Source organism: Nerophis lumbriciformis, linkage group LG07 (assembly GCF_033978685.3).
Source record: "Nerophis lumbriciformis linkage group LG07, RoL_Nlum_v2.1, whole genome shotgun sequence".
In the NCBI taxonomy this organism is placed as follows: domain Eukaryota; kingdom Metazoa; phylum Chordata; class Actinopteri; order Syngnathiformes; family Syngnathidae; genus Nerophis; species Nerophis lumbriciformis.
The window spans coordinates 39,180,961-39,194,326 of record NC_084554.2 but is presented as its reverse complement, the minus strand read 5'-3'; the positions used below and the strand labels follow the sequence as shown (position 1 = coordinate 39,194,326).

Here is a 13,366-nt window from a genome sequence, read left to right as displayed (position 1 = left end):
TAAAAAGTACAACTTTTTTGTTATGTTCACGTATATGTCATGTTTTTTCAATGTTAACACTTTTGTACAAATAAGTACATTTGCACTTTATTTTTCAATGTGTTTGTTCTGTAAAGGAATTAGTTAATGTTTAAAATGACTGGTTAATAGTGCTATTATAAAGTGCAATGTCAGCACAATTTTCTTTCCTGCAATTTAAAATGCACTTGTTTTAATAAATAAATACAGCGTTTGAAAAGCATACACAATCTGTGTTAATATATTAGTCTGTGGTTAAAAGGACTTGAAAGGACTCGAAACTCAAAATGCAGGACTTAGGACTTGACTTGAGACTTTCCAGTCTTGACTTTGGACTTGACTCGGGGCTTGCCTGTCTTGACTCGGGACTTGACTCGGACTTGAGGGCAAAGACTTGAGACTTACTTGTGACTTGCAAAACAATGACTTGGTCCCACCTCTGCTATGTTGTCTATTACCATTGTTGGTATATTCATTATTCCCACATTGTTGATACAAATTATTGTTACAGTGAAATAATTATTGTTACCTGTGGTAATGCCACTATGATACAACATCTGTATTATAACCTTGAACAATGTAACAGTGAAACTCATGTGAATAATCACTGAGTTACTTATTTTGGCTTATTCATGATAATATGATATAGTCCATTGTGAACATGCTTAATACTTGCACAAGTCTAAAAAGGAGTAAAAAGAAGTCAGTGTGCTCTGTAAAAATGGATGTGGTATAATACAACATAGTAGAAAATATTTACACTTGGTACAATGTTGTGTATTTTTACCCCAATGCAATTGTAAACATATTATTGTTGGGATTAGATGGTGCAATGTACCTAATCTAGTGTCCAGTGGCTGTTATTGTCAACCATGTGAATCCCATTGAGTGCCACTGACACTAAACAAGCATTTCATCTGCATATTGTGCAGTCATTTCTCTATTGTCTTATTTATATGTCCAAAAAAAATGACCACTTGTGATCAGCACACATGCTGTATGACATAAACACCTGGGCTTCTACGCACCATTTCTTTGTAATGACAGTGATGTGTTGAAGGACTCCAAATAAAACCTGCTCTGCATGTTTGTGGTCATGAGACGTGCACGTCCTCTACAAATCAATACCCCCCAGTGACGTCACCTTAATGGATGAATCAAGCCACACGCCAAACAGCTTTCATGCGTGATGACAACTATGCAACATTTTGTTTTTGTTTGTAAAAAATCAGCATTTACCTAATTGAGAAAACAGCACCCGCACGACCAAAGAAGCACTTTGTCCATGTTAGTCTAAGCCCGGAAAGGTGAGGCTCCAAGGAGGAGAGCGGGAGGCTGTCAGTCGCTCAGCCCGCCTGTAGAGCTCTGCCGGCGGCAGCCCACTGCTGGAGCCCCGCTGGAGAAAACACGGCAGCAAACGCCCCTCGGCGGGCATTCTTTTTTTACGGCGATCCGGCGGAATACAACCCTCCGATGTTCATTCATCTCCGCGGCAATCGATCATCAGATATTAAAACAGATAAAAAGTCCCAAAAAAAAGGGGAAGAGAAATGTATTCCTGCAAGAGTGCGACCATCTGTCCCCTCGATGGATGAAGCTGCTCGCCTTTGATGAAGCCCCGCCCCCCGGGCCCGCCTACTCGCTTGGCTTGTGTCCAATCAGGTGTCCAGTTTAAATTTGGAATTTTTAAGGCCAGCCAATTGAAGGCGGTGTTACATAACGTTTCCTATAAAGAGCAGAAGGTACCATAACAACATTGCTCCGAAGCGTCTGAGGTGCGCAATGTGTGTTGACAACCAGCAGATGTTTGTTTGTGTTTTAGTATTATTGTGTATTATATTAGGAAACAGCATTTGTACACCCCAGTCATAATCATAAAACCATAATATTGGTATTAGATCAGTGTCAAAGTCAAGGCCCGTGGGCCAGATCTGGCCCGCGAATGAATGATCTATGGCCCCCGGGATGATATTTGATTAGTATTAGAACCGGCCCGCAGGCAACGGCCGACTGCTGCTGTTTTGCACGCACCAGTGTTGGCACTAGGAATTTTCAAAATGGGGTCCCAGGGACCCCATCAAGTCATAAAAATGGGGTCCCATAGTACATTTTTGGGGTCCCACTTTTTTTAAACCGTTTTGAAAACAAATGATGAATGTATTCATTATCCTCTTATATCCTGCTCAATGGTTAGCATACTTGCCAACCCTCCCGATTTTTCCAAGAGACTCCCGAATTTCAGTGCCCCTCCCGATAATCTCCCGGGGCAACCATTCTCCCGATTTTCACCCGGACAACAATATTAAGGGCGTGCCGTGATGGCACTGCCTTTAGCGTCCTCTACAACCTGTCAACGCGTCCGATTTTTCACCATACAAACAGCGTGCCGGACCAGTCACATGTTGTCACTGCAAGACATACTTGATCAACAGCCATACAGGTCACACTGAGGGTGGCCGTATAAACAACTTTAACACTGTTACAAATATGCACCACACTGTGAACCCACACCAAACAAGAATGACAAACACATTTCGGGAGAACATCCGCACCGTAACACAACATAAACACAACAGAACAAATACCCAGAATCCCTTGTATCCCTAATTCTTCCGGGCTACAATATACACCCCCGCTACCACCAAAACCCGGCCCCCTCAACCCCGCCCACCTCAACCCCCCCCCCCCCCAATCTCCCGAATTCAAAGGTCTCAAGGTTGGCAAGTATGATGGTTAAAGTGTCCGCCCTGAGATCGGTAGATCGTGAGTTCAAACCCCGGCCGAGTCATACCAAAGACTATTAAAAATGGCACCCATTACCTCCCTGCTTGGCACACAGCATCAAGGGTTGGAATTGGGGGTTAAATCACCAAAAATGATTCCCGGGCGTGGCCACCGCTGCTGCTCACTGCTCTCCTCACCTCCCAGAGGGTGAGGGTGAGGGTGAGTGTGATGGGTCAAATGCAGAGGATAATCTCACCACACCTAGTGTGTGTGTGACTATCATTGGTACTTTAACTTTAACTTGATATCTCACATTCTATATTGTGTTTTGGAAAAAGGTTGTCATAAACGTTACTTAATTAATACATAAAAAAAATACAAAAGAAAACACATTTTTATGCATATATAAATATATTCAGTTCTAAACATTAATTCACTTTCTTCTTTCCTTCATGGATCTAAACTTTACCTCTGCCGGTATTTGGTTCTATATTTTTATTGTAATATTTTCAGAATGTGTTTGTTCTATTTTTGGCCAAAGTAAGACAAAGAAAACAATCTGAAGTTGACTTTATTTTTTAGTTTTAATGTCATAATTTTAATAGTCCGGCCCGCTTGTGCACAGATTTTCCTCCATGCGGCCCCTGAGCTAAAATGAGTTTGACATCCCTGGATTACATGGTGCAGGTGTACCTATAATCTTGTTGTGTTACCAATAGCTTCCACTCGCCTGTCTCACTGGGTATTATATTACTTAAACAGTACAAAATGTGAACAATGCAATTTTACATGTAAAATAACCTGCAGAACCTGCATAACCATAACCTGGGTGCATAACCAGCACCCACAATAATACTTTTATTCTTCATTAAACAGTTGAGGTAAAAACATGTTGTGCCAACTTCTTTCATCCACCATCCTTTCTATATTTTGATGAGAGGAACAATATTTTTTTATATAAACAAACGTATTCTACTTTTATACTATAATTATTACATTGAACCGGAAAAAAAGCATTTAAAACCATTGCTTATTAAGTCACACTTTTTGCAGTCACACTTTTTGTTGTTAAGAATGATACTGCAAGAAGTCGTTTTTCTTCTTGGTCAGACGCATGCATTTTTACAATTTCTATAGCATTTTAGCTAATTTTGCATGAAAAAAGTCATGGTATGGAGGTTAATTTGTGTCTTTATTACAAAAGCTTTTTTTAAACTCTTGAATTTTAGTTTTTGCGTAAATAGTTTTTTAACTACATTTTTTTTACTCCAAGTTAAGCTGACAATTTCCTTGAATAAAAGTTAGCAAAATGTGTGTGTTTAACAAATCAGTTTGTTAAAATAGTGTAAAAAAAAATATTGTATGAAAATTCAATGTAAGAAAAAAATTAGGAAGCTAGTCTTGAGTTTTGAAGCAACAAATATTTATGCACTGAATTTTCTTTACTTTGAATTTTTTCACACTGAATTTTTCTGCAGTGATTTTTTCTGCATTTATTTTTTTTATAAACTGAATTTTTATACATTTAATTTTTCCTACTTATTTTATTTTGAACCTAATTCTTTCACTCTATTTTTTTTTTACAAATACAACCTTGGTTTTTTTTTACACTTATTTTTTTCACACCTGATTTATTTTACACTGAATTTGTATATACTGCTATTTTTTTTACTCTAATATATTTTGCACTGAATTTTTACACACAGTCTTTTAACAAACCACATTTTTATATATACACGTTATTCAATAAAATTGTCAGCATAATTTGATGTAAAAAAAATAAAAAATAAAAAATTCAGTTCACAAAATTCAAACGCAAAAAAGTTGAGTTACATAAATTCCGTGTCCATAAAAAAACATTCGTAATCAAGACATCAATTAACCTTCATTGATTTTGATACTTGGCATCATCTTACAAGTAGTATGCTAATGTTAACATGTTCATTTAAAAAATGTAACCTAAAAATTCTAGATTTTGACACGTGACGCCATCTTAAGCTATCATTGGCATGCTAACATGTTATACTAGCATTTTAGCTGACTTTAATCATTTCAACTCAAATTCATTGATTTTGATACTTGGCGCCATCTTGCAAGTATATGCACATTTTCCACATGTTAGCGTGCTAACGTTTTATGCTTGCATATATATCAGATAGTAGTGTTGTCCCAATACCAATATTTTGGTACCGGTACCAAAATTATTTTGATACTTTTCTAAATAAAGGGGACAACAAAAATTTGCATTATTGGCTTTATTTTAACAAAAAAATCTTACGGTACATTAAGCATATGTTTATTATTGCAAGTTTGTCCTTAAATAAAATAGTGAACATACAAACCCCGTTTCTATATGAGTTGGGAAATTGTGTTAGATGTAAATATAAACGGAATACAATGATTTGCAAATCCTTTTCAACCCATATTCAATTGAATGCACTACAAAGACAACATATTTGATGTTCAAACTCGTAAACTTTATTTTATTTTTTGCAAATAATAATTAACTTAGAATATCATGGCTGCAGCACGTGCCAAAGTAGTTGGGAAAGGGCATGTTCACCACTGTGTTACATCACCTTTTCTTTTAACAACACTCAATAAACGATTGGGAACTTAGGAAACTAATTGTTGAAGCTTTGAAAGTGGAATTCTTTCCCATTCTTGTTTTATGTAGAGCTTCAGTCGTTCTACAGTCCGGGGTCTCCGCTGTCGTATTTTACGCTTCATAATGCGCCACACATTTTCGATGGGAGACAAGTCTGGACTGCAAGCGAGCCAGGAAAGTACCCGCACTCTTTTTTTACGAAGCCACGCTGTTGTAACACGTGCTGAATGTGACTTGGCATTGTCTTGCTGAAATAAGCAGGGGCGCCCATGAAAAAGACGGCGCTTAGATGGCAGCATATGTTGTTCCAAAACCTGTATGTACCTTTCAGAATTAATGGTGCCTTCACAGATGTGTAAGTCACCCATGCCTTGGGCACTAATGCACCCCCATACCATCACAGATGCTGGCTTTTGAACTTTGCGTCGATAACAGTCTGGATGGTTCGCTTCCCCTTTGGTCCGGATGACACGATGTCGAATATTTCTAAAAACAATTTGAAATATGGACTCGTCAGACCACAGAACACTTTTCCACTTTGCATGAGTCCATCTTAGATGATCTCAGGCCCAGAGAAGCCGGCGGCGTTTCTGGATGTTGTTGATAAATGACTTTTGCTTTGCATAGTAGAGCTTTAACTTGCACTTACAGATGTAGCGACGAACTGTATTTACTGACAGTGGTTTTCTGAAGTGTTCCTGAGCCCATGTGGTGATATCCTTTAGAGATTGATGTCGGTTTTTGATACAGTGCCGTCTGAGGGATCGAAGGTCACAGTCATTCAATGTTAGTTTCCGGCCATGCCGCTTACGTGGAGTGATGTCTCCAGATTCTCTGAACCTTTTGATGATATTATGGACCGTAGATGTTGAAATCCCTAAATTTCTTGCAATTGCACTTTGAGAAACGTTCTTAAACTGTTTGACTATTTGCTCACGCAGTTGTGGACAAAGGGGTGTACCTCGCCCCATCCTTTCTTGTGAAAGACTGAGCATTTTTTGGGAAGCTGTTTTTATACCCAATCATGGCACCCACCTGTTCCCAATTAGCCTGCACACCTGTGGGATGTTCCAAATAAGTGGTTGATGAGCATTCCTCAACTTTATCAGTATTTATTGCCACCTTTCCCAACTTCTTTGTCACGTGTTGCTAGCATCAAATTCTAAAGTTAATGATTATTTGCAAATGTTTATCCGTTTGAACATCAAATATGTTGTCTTTGCAGCATATTCAACTGAATATGGGTTGAAAATGATTTGCAAATCATTGTATTCCGTTTATATTTACATCTAACACAATTTCCCAACTTTTATGGAAACGGGGTTTGTACAAGACAACTTATCTTCTAGTAGTAAGTAAGCAAACAAAGGCTCCTAATTTAGTCTGCTGACATATGCAGTAACATATTGTGTCACCATGAGCTGTATTTTTCAGAGGCGGTATAGTACCGAATATGATTCCTCAGTATTACGGTACTATACTAATACCGGAATACGGTACAACCCTAGTAGATAGTTGCATATACCTGATTTATTTATGTTTTTTACAATGCCAAGCTTGAGATGTATCATTCACGTCCATCTTTTTTCAATGTCGTTATTTTTTATGTCAACTTCCTGGTTTTCACAGTCCATTTTTTTTTTCTAGTAACAAATGAATGGCATGGTTTTGCCGTGGAATCTGGCATCAACCATCTTTAGCGTTTTATTTAAAAGTAGAAAGTGTTTGTGTCCACCACATTGAATTATGTAATTTTAGCATCTTACAAATGACTGTTATGAAAACCACCTGAAAGTATTGATTCAACGCTAAATTGGATACATTTCAAATCGTCTTTTTAGAGCACTCCATTTTGTTTACAAGTGCAACAGCAGAGTTCTTAACTTTATTATGATGACAAGTAGGACACGTCGGCCGCATGGGAATCCACGGAGCATAACAAAAAAGGGAGGTTGGGGAGGTGGGGGGGTCACACACAGCTGATCCAGACAAAGACAAAGGCTGACAGTGTTCTGTTTGCAGGCTACTCCAGCAGCACAATAGAGCCCAGGACAATAGGACCTCCTTTGACCCACACTGCTGCGAGGATCCCCCGGTTTCAGGGGAGAGCTATTGTCTAGAAAGACGGTGCACCCCAATTTAGACAATGAGCATCTTAAAGTGATGTTCAGCAAGTGATGCTAAACATGACAGCGTGTGTGAAGCAGCTTTCCCAACACGAACCTTTGGGAGTGATGGCTCGCCACGAGTTGTTATATGCTCTATTGCAGTGCAGCTGCAGCAAAACTAACATTTTTCAACTTTTTAACCATCGATTCAGGAGTTGGTTCTGAAAAACAACACAGTGCTCGTACATATTTACAGCAGATTCCTGAAAACTCTCATCATTAAGGATCTTTCAACAGCGTTTTTCCAGTTGGGTCTTAAAAACAAAAAGGGTGCTTTTACAATTTTTACATCAGATTCCTAAAAACTGTCATCTTATAGGATCCTTGACCAGCGTTTTTAAAGTTGGTTCCTAAACACAGTAGTACTCTAACATTTTTACAGCACATTCCTAAACACTGTCATCATAGAGGATCTTTGACCAGCTTTTTACTGGTCGGTTCTTAAAAACAGCAGTGCTTTAACATTTTTACAGCGGATTCCTAAAAACTGTAACCATAGATGATCTTTGACCAGCGTTTTTGCAGTCGGTTCTTATAAACATCAGTGCTCTTACATTTTTACATAGATTCCTAAAAACGGTCATCATTAAGGATCTTTGACCACCGTTTTTCCAGTTGGGTCTTAAAAACAAAAAGGGTGCTTTTACAATTTTTACATCAGATTCCTAAAAACTGTCATCATATAGGATCTTTGACCAGCGTTTTTAAAGTTGGTTCCTAAACACAGTAGTATTCCAACATTTTTACAGCACATTCCTAAACACTGTCATTATAAAGGATCTTTGACCAGCTTTTTACTTGTCGGTTCTTAAAAACAGCACAGTGCTTTAACATTTCTACAGCAGATTCCTAAAAACTGTAATCATAGAGGATCTTTGACCAGCGTTTTTGCAGTCGGTTCTTATAAACAGCAGTGCTCTTACATTTTTACGTAGATTCCTAAAAACTGTTATCATTAAGGATCTTTGACCAGTGTTTTTCCAGTTGGTTCTTAAAAACAAAAAGGGTGCTTTTACAATTTTTACATCAGATTCCTAAAAACTGTCATCATATAGGATCCTTGACCAGCATTTTTAAAGTTGGTTCCTAAACACAGTAGTACTCCAACCTTTTTACAGCACATTCCTAAACACTGTCATCATAGAGGGTCTTTGACCAGCTTTTTACTTGTCGGTTCTTAAAAACCGCACAGTGCTTTAACATTTCTACAGCAGATTCCTAAAAACTGTAATAATAGAGGATCTTTGACCAGCGTTTTTGCAGTCGGTTCTTATAAACAGTAGTGCCCTTACATTTTTACAGTAGATTCCTAAAAACTGTCATCATTAAGGATCTTTGACCAGCGTTTTTCCAGTTGGTTCTTAAAAAAAAACAGTGCTTTTACAATTTTTACATCAGATTCCTAAAAACCGTCATCATATAGGATCCTTGACCAGCGTTTTCAAAGTTAGTTCCTAAACACAGTAGTACTCCAACATTTTTACAGCAAATTCCTAAAAACTGTAATCATAGAGGATCTTTGACCAGCGTTTTTGCAGTCGGTTCTTATAAACAGCAGTGCTCTTACAGTTTTACAGTAGATTCCTGAAAACTGTCATCATTAAGGATCTTTGAACAGCGTTTTTCCAGTTGGTTCTTTAAAAACAACAACTGTGCTTTTACAATTTTTACATCAGATTCCTAAAAACAGTCATCATATAGGATCCTTGACCAGCGTTTTTAAAGTTGGCTCCTAAACACAGTAGTACTCCAACATTTTTACAGCACATTCCTAAACACTGTCATCATAGAGGATCTTTGACCAGCTTTTTACATGTCGGTTTTTAAAAACCACACAGTGATTTAATATTTTTACAGCAGATTCCTAAAAACTGTAATCATAGAGGATCTTTGACCAGTGTTGTTGCAGTCTGTTCTTATAAACAGCGGTGCTCTTACATTTTTACATAGATTCCTAAAAACTGTCATCATTAAGGATCTTTGACCAGCGTTTTTCCAGTTGGTCCTTTAAAAAAAAAACAGTGCTTTTACAATTTTTACATCAGATTCCTAAAAACCGTCATCATGTAGGTTCTTTGACCAGCGTTTTTAAAGTTGGCTCCTAAACACAGTAGTACTCCAACATTTTGACAGCACATTCCTGAACACTGTCATCATAGAGGGTCTTTGACCAGCTTTTTACTTGACGGTTCTTAAAAACCGCACAGTGATCTAACATTTTTACAGCAGATTCCTAAAAACTGTAATCATAGAGGATCTTTGACCAGCGTTTTTGCAGTCGGTTCTTATAAACAGCAGTGCTCTTACACTTTTACATAGATTCCTAAAAACTGTCATCATTAAGGATCTTTGACCAGCATTTTTTCAGTTGAATCTTAAAAACAAAAAGGGTGCTTTTACAATTTTTACATCAGATTCCTAAAAACGGTCATCATATAGGATCCTTGACCAGGGTTTTTAAAATTGGCTCCTAAACACAGTAGTACTCTAACATTTTTACAGCACATTCCTAAACACTGTCATCATAGAGGATCTTTGATCAGCTTTTTACTTGTCGGGTCTTAAAAACAGCACAGTGCTGTAACATTTTTACAGCAGATTCCTAATAACTGTAATCATAGATGATCTTTGACCAGTGTTTTTGCAGTCTGTTCTTATAAATAGCGGTGCTCTTACATTTTTACATAGATTCCTAAAAACTGTCATCATTAAGGATCTTTGACCAGCGTTTTTCCAGTTGGTTCTTTAAAACAAAACCAGTGCTTTTACAATTTTTACATCAGATTCCTAAAAACCGTCATCATGTAGGTTCTTTGACCAGCGTTTTTAAAGTTGGCTCCTAAACACAGTAGTACTCCAACATTTTTACAGCACATTCCTAAACACTGTCATCATAGAGGATCTTTGACCAGCTTTTTACTTGCCGGTTCTTAAAAACCGCACAGTGATCTAACATTTTTACAGCAGATTCCTAAAAACTGTAATCATAGAGGATCTTTGACCAGTGTTTTTGCAGTCGGTTCTTATAAACAGCTGTGCTTTTACATTTTTACATAGATTCCTAAAACCTGTCATCATTAAGGATCTTTGACCAGTGTTTTTTCAGTTGGGTCTTAAAAACAAAAAGGGTGCTTTTACAATTTTTACATCAGATTCCTAAAAACGGTCATCATATAGGATCCTTGACCAGGGTTTTTAAAATTGGCTCCTAAACACAGTAGTACTCTAACATTTTTACAGCACATTCCTAAACACTGTCATCATAGAGGATCTTTGACCAGCTTTTTACTTGTCGGGTCTTAAAAACAGCACAGTGCTGTAACATTTTTACAGCAGATTCCTAATAACTGTAATCATAGATGATCTTTGACCAGTGTTTTTGCAGTCTGTTCTTATAAATAGCGGTGCTCTTACATTTTTACATAGATTCCTAAAAACTGTCATCATTAAGGATCTTTGACCAGCGTTTTTCCAGTTGGTTCTTTTAAAAAAAAACAGTGCTTTTACAATTTTTACATCAGATTCCTAAAAACCGTCATCATGTAGGTTGTTTGACCAGCGTTTTTAAAGTTGGCTCCTAAACACAGTAGTACTCCAACATTTTTACAGCACATTCCTAAACACTGTCATCATAGAGGATCTTTGACCAGCTTTTTACTTGACGGTTCTTAAAAACCGCACAGTGATCTAACATTTTTACAGCAGATTCCTAAAAACTGTAATCATAGAGGATCTTTGACCAGTGTTTTTGCAGTCGGTTCTTATAAACAGCAGTGCTCTTACATTTTTACATAGATTCCTAAAACCTGTCATCATTAAGGATCTTTGACCAGTGTTTTTTCAGTTGGGTCTTAAAAACAAAAAGGGTGCTTTTACAATTTTTACATCAGATTCCTAAAAACTGTCATCATATAGGATCCTTGACCAGCGTTTTTAAAGTTGGCTCCTAAACACAGTAGTACTCTAACATTTTTACAGCACATTCCTAAACACTGTCATCATAGAGGATCTTTGACCAGCTTTTTACTTGTCGGTTCTTAAAAACAGCACAGTGATCTAACATTTTTACAGCAGATTCCTAAAAACTGTAATAATAGAGGATCTTTGACCAGCGTTTTTGCAGTCGGTTCTTATAAACAGCAGTGCTCTTGCATTTTTACAGTAGATTCCTAAAAACTGTCATCATTAAGGATCTTTGACCAGCGTTTTTCCAGTTGGGTCTTAAAAAAGGGGGGGGGGTTACCCACATATGCGGTCCTCTCCAAGGTTTCTCATAGTCATTCACATCGACGTCCCACTGGGGTGAGTTTTTCCTTGCCCGTATGTGGGCTTTGTACCGAGGATGTCGTTGTGGCTTGTGCAGCCCTTTGAGCCACTTGTGATTTAGGGCTATATAAATAAAGATTGATTGATTGATTGATTGAAAAACAAAAAGGGTGCTTTTACAATTTTTACATCAGATTCCTAAAAACTGTCATCATATAGGATCTTTGACCAGCGTTTTTAAAGTTGGTTCCTAAACACAGTAGTATTCCAACATTTTTACAGCACATTCCTAAACACTGTCATTATAAAGGATCTTTGACCAGCTTTTTACTTGTCGGTTCTTAAAAACAGCACAGTGCTTTAACATTTCTACAGCAGATTCCTAAAAACTGTAATCATAGAGGATCTTTGACCAGCGTTTTTGCAGTCGGTTCTTATAAACAGCAGTGCTCTTACATTTTTACGTAGATTCCTAAAAACTGTTATCATTAAGGATCTTTGACCAGTGTTTTTCCAGTTGGTTCTTAAAAACAAAAAGGGTGCTTTTACAATTTTTACATCAGATTCCTAAAAACTGTCATCATATAGGATCCTTGACCAGCATTTTTAAAGTTGGTTCCTAAACACAGTAGTACTCCAACCTTTTTACAGCACATTCCTAAACACTGTCATCATAGAGGGTCTTTGACCAGCTTTTTACTTGTCGGTTCTTAAAAACCGCACAGTGCTTTAACATTTCTACAGCAGATTCCTAAAAACTGTAATAATAGAGGATCTTTGACCAGCGTTTTTGCAGTCGGTTCTTATAAACAGTAGTGCCCTTACATTTTTACAGTAGATTCCTAAAAACTGTCATCATTAAGGATCTTTGACCAGCGTTTTTCCAGTTGGTTCTTAAAAAAAAACAGTGCTTTTACAATTTTTACATCAGATTCCTAAAAACCGTCATCATATAGGATCCTTGACCAGCGTTTTCAAAGTTAGTTCCTAAACACAGTAGTACTCCAACATTTTTACAGCAAATTCCTAAAAACTGTAATCATAGAGGATCTTTGACCAGCGTTTTTGCAGTCGGTTCTTATAAACAGCAGTGCTCTTACAGTTTTACAGTAGATTCCTGAAAACTGTCATCATTAAGGATCTTTGAACAGCGTTTTTCCAGTTGGTTCTTTAAAAACAACAACTGTGCTTTTACAATTTTTACATCAGATTCCTAAAAACAGTCATCATATAGGATCCTTGACCAGCGTTTTTAAAGTTGGCTCCTAAACACAGTAGTACTCCAACATTTTTACAGCACATTCCTAAACACTGTCATCATAGAGGATCTTTGACCAGCTTTTTACATGTCGGTTTTTAAAAACCACACAGTGATTTAATATTTTTACAGCAGATTCCTAAAAACTGTAATCATAGAGGATCTTTGACCAGTGTTGTTGCAGTCTGTTCTTATAAACAGCGGTGCTCTTACATTTTTACATAGATTCCTAAAAACTGTCATCATTAAGGATCTTTGACCAGCGTTTTTCCAGTTGGTCCTTTAAAAAAAAAACAGTGCTTTTACAATTTTTACATCAGATTC

General features: G+C 37.3%; 2 protein-coding genes across 3 annotated transcripts in view; one reads left to right on the top strand and one right to left on the bottom strand.

Moving 5' to 3' along the window:
- Positions 1 to 1,595, bottom strand: part of arhgap21a (Rho GTPase activating protein 21a) — a 137,687-nt gene extending 136,092 nt beyond the window's left edge. Inside the window, exon 1 of the mRNA XM_061965142.1 lies at positions 1,258 to 1,595. The gene's annotated coding sequence lies outside the window, so the exon portion shown is untranslated. The remainder of the gene's footprint in view (positions 1 to 1,257) is intronic.
- The window catches only part of LOC133609521 (threonine synthase-like 1), a 242,160-nt gene that overhangs the window by 166,935 nt on the left and 61,859 nt on the right, over positions 1 to 13,366 (top strand). The window lies entirely within an intron of this gene.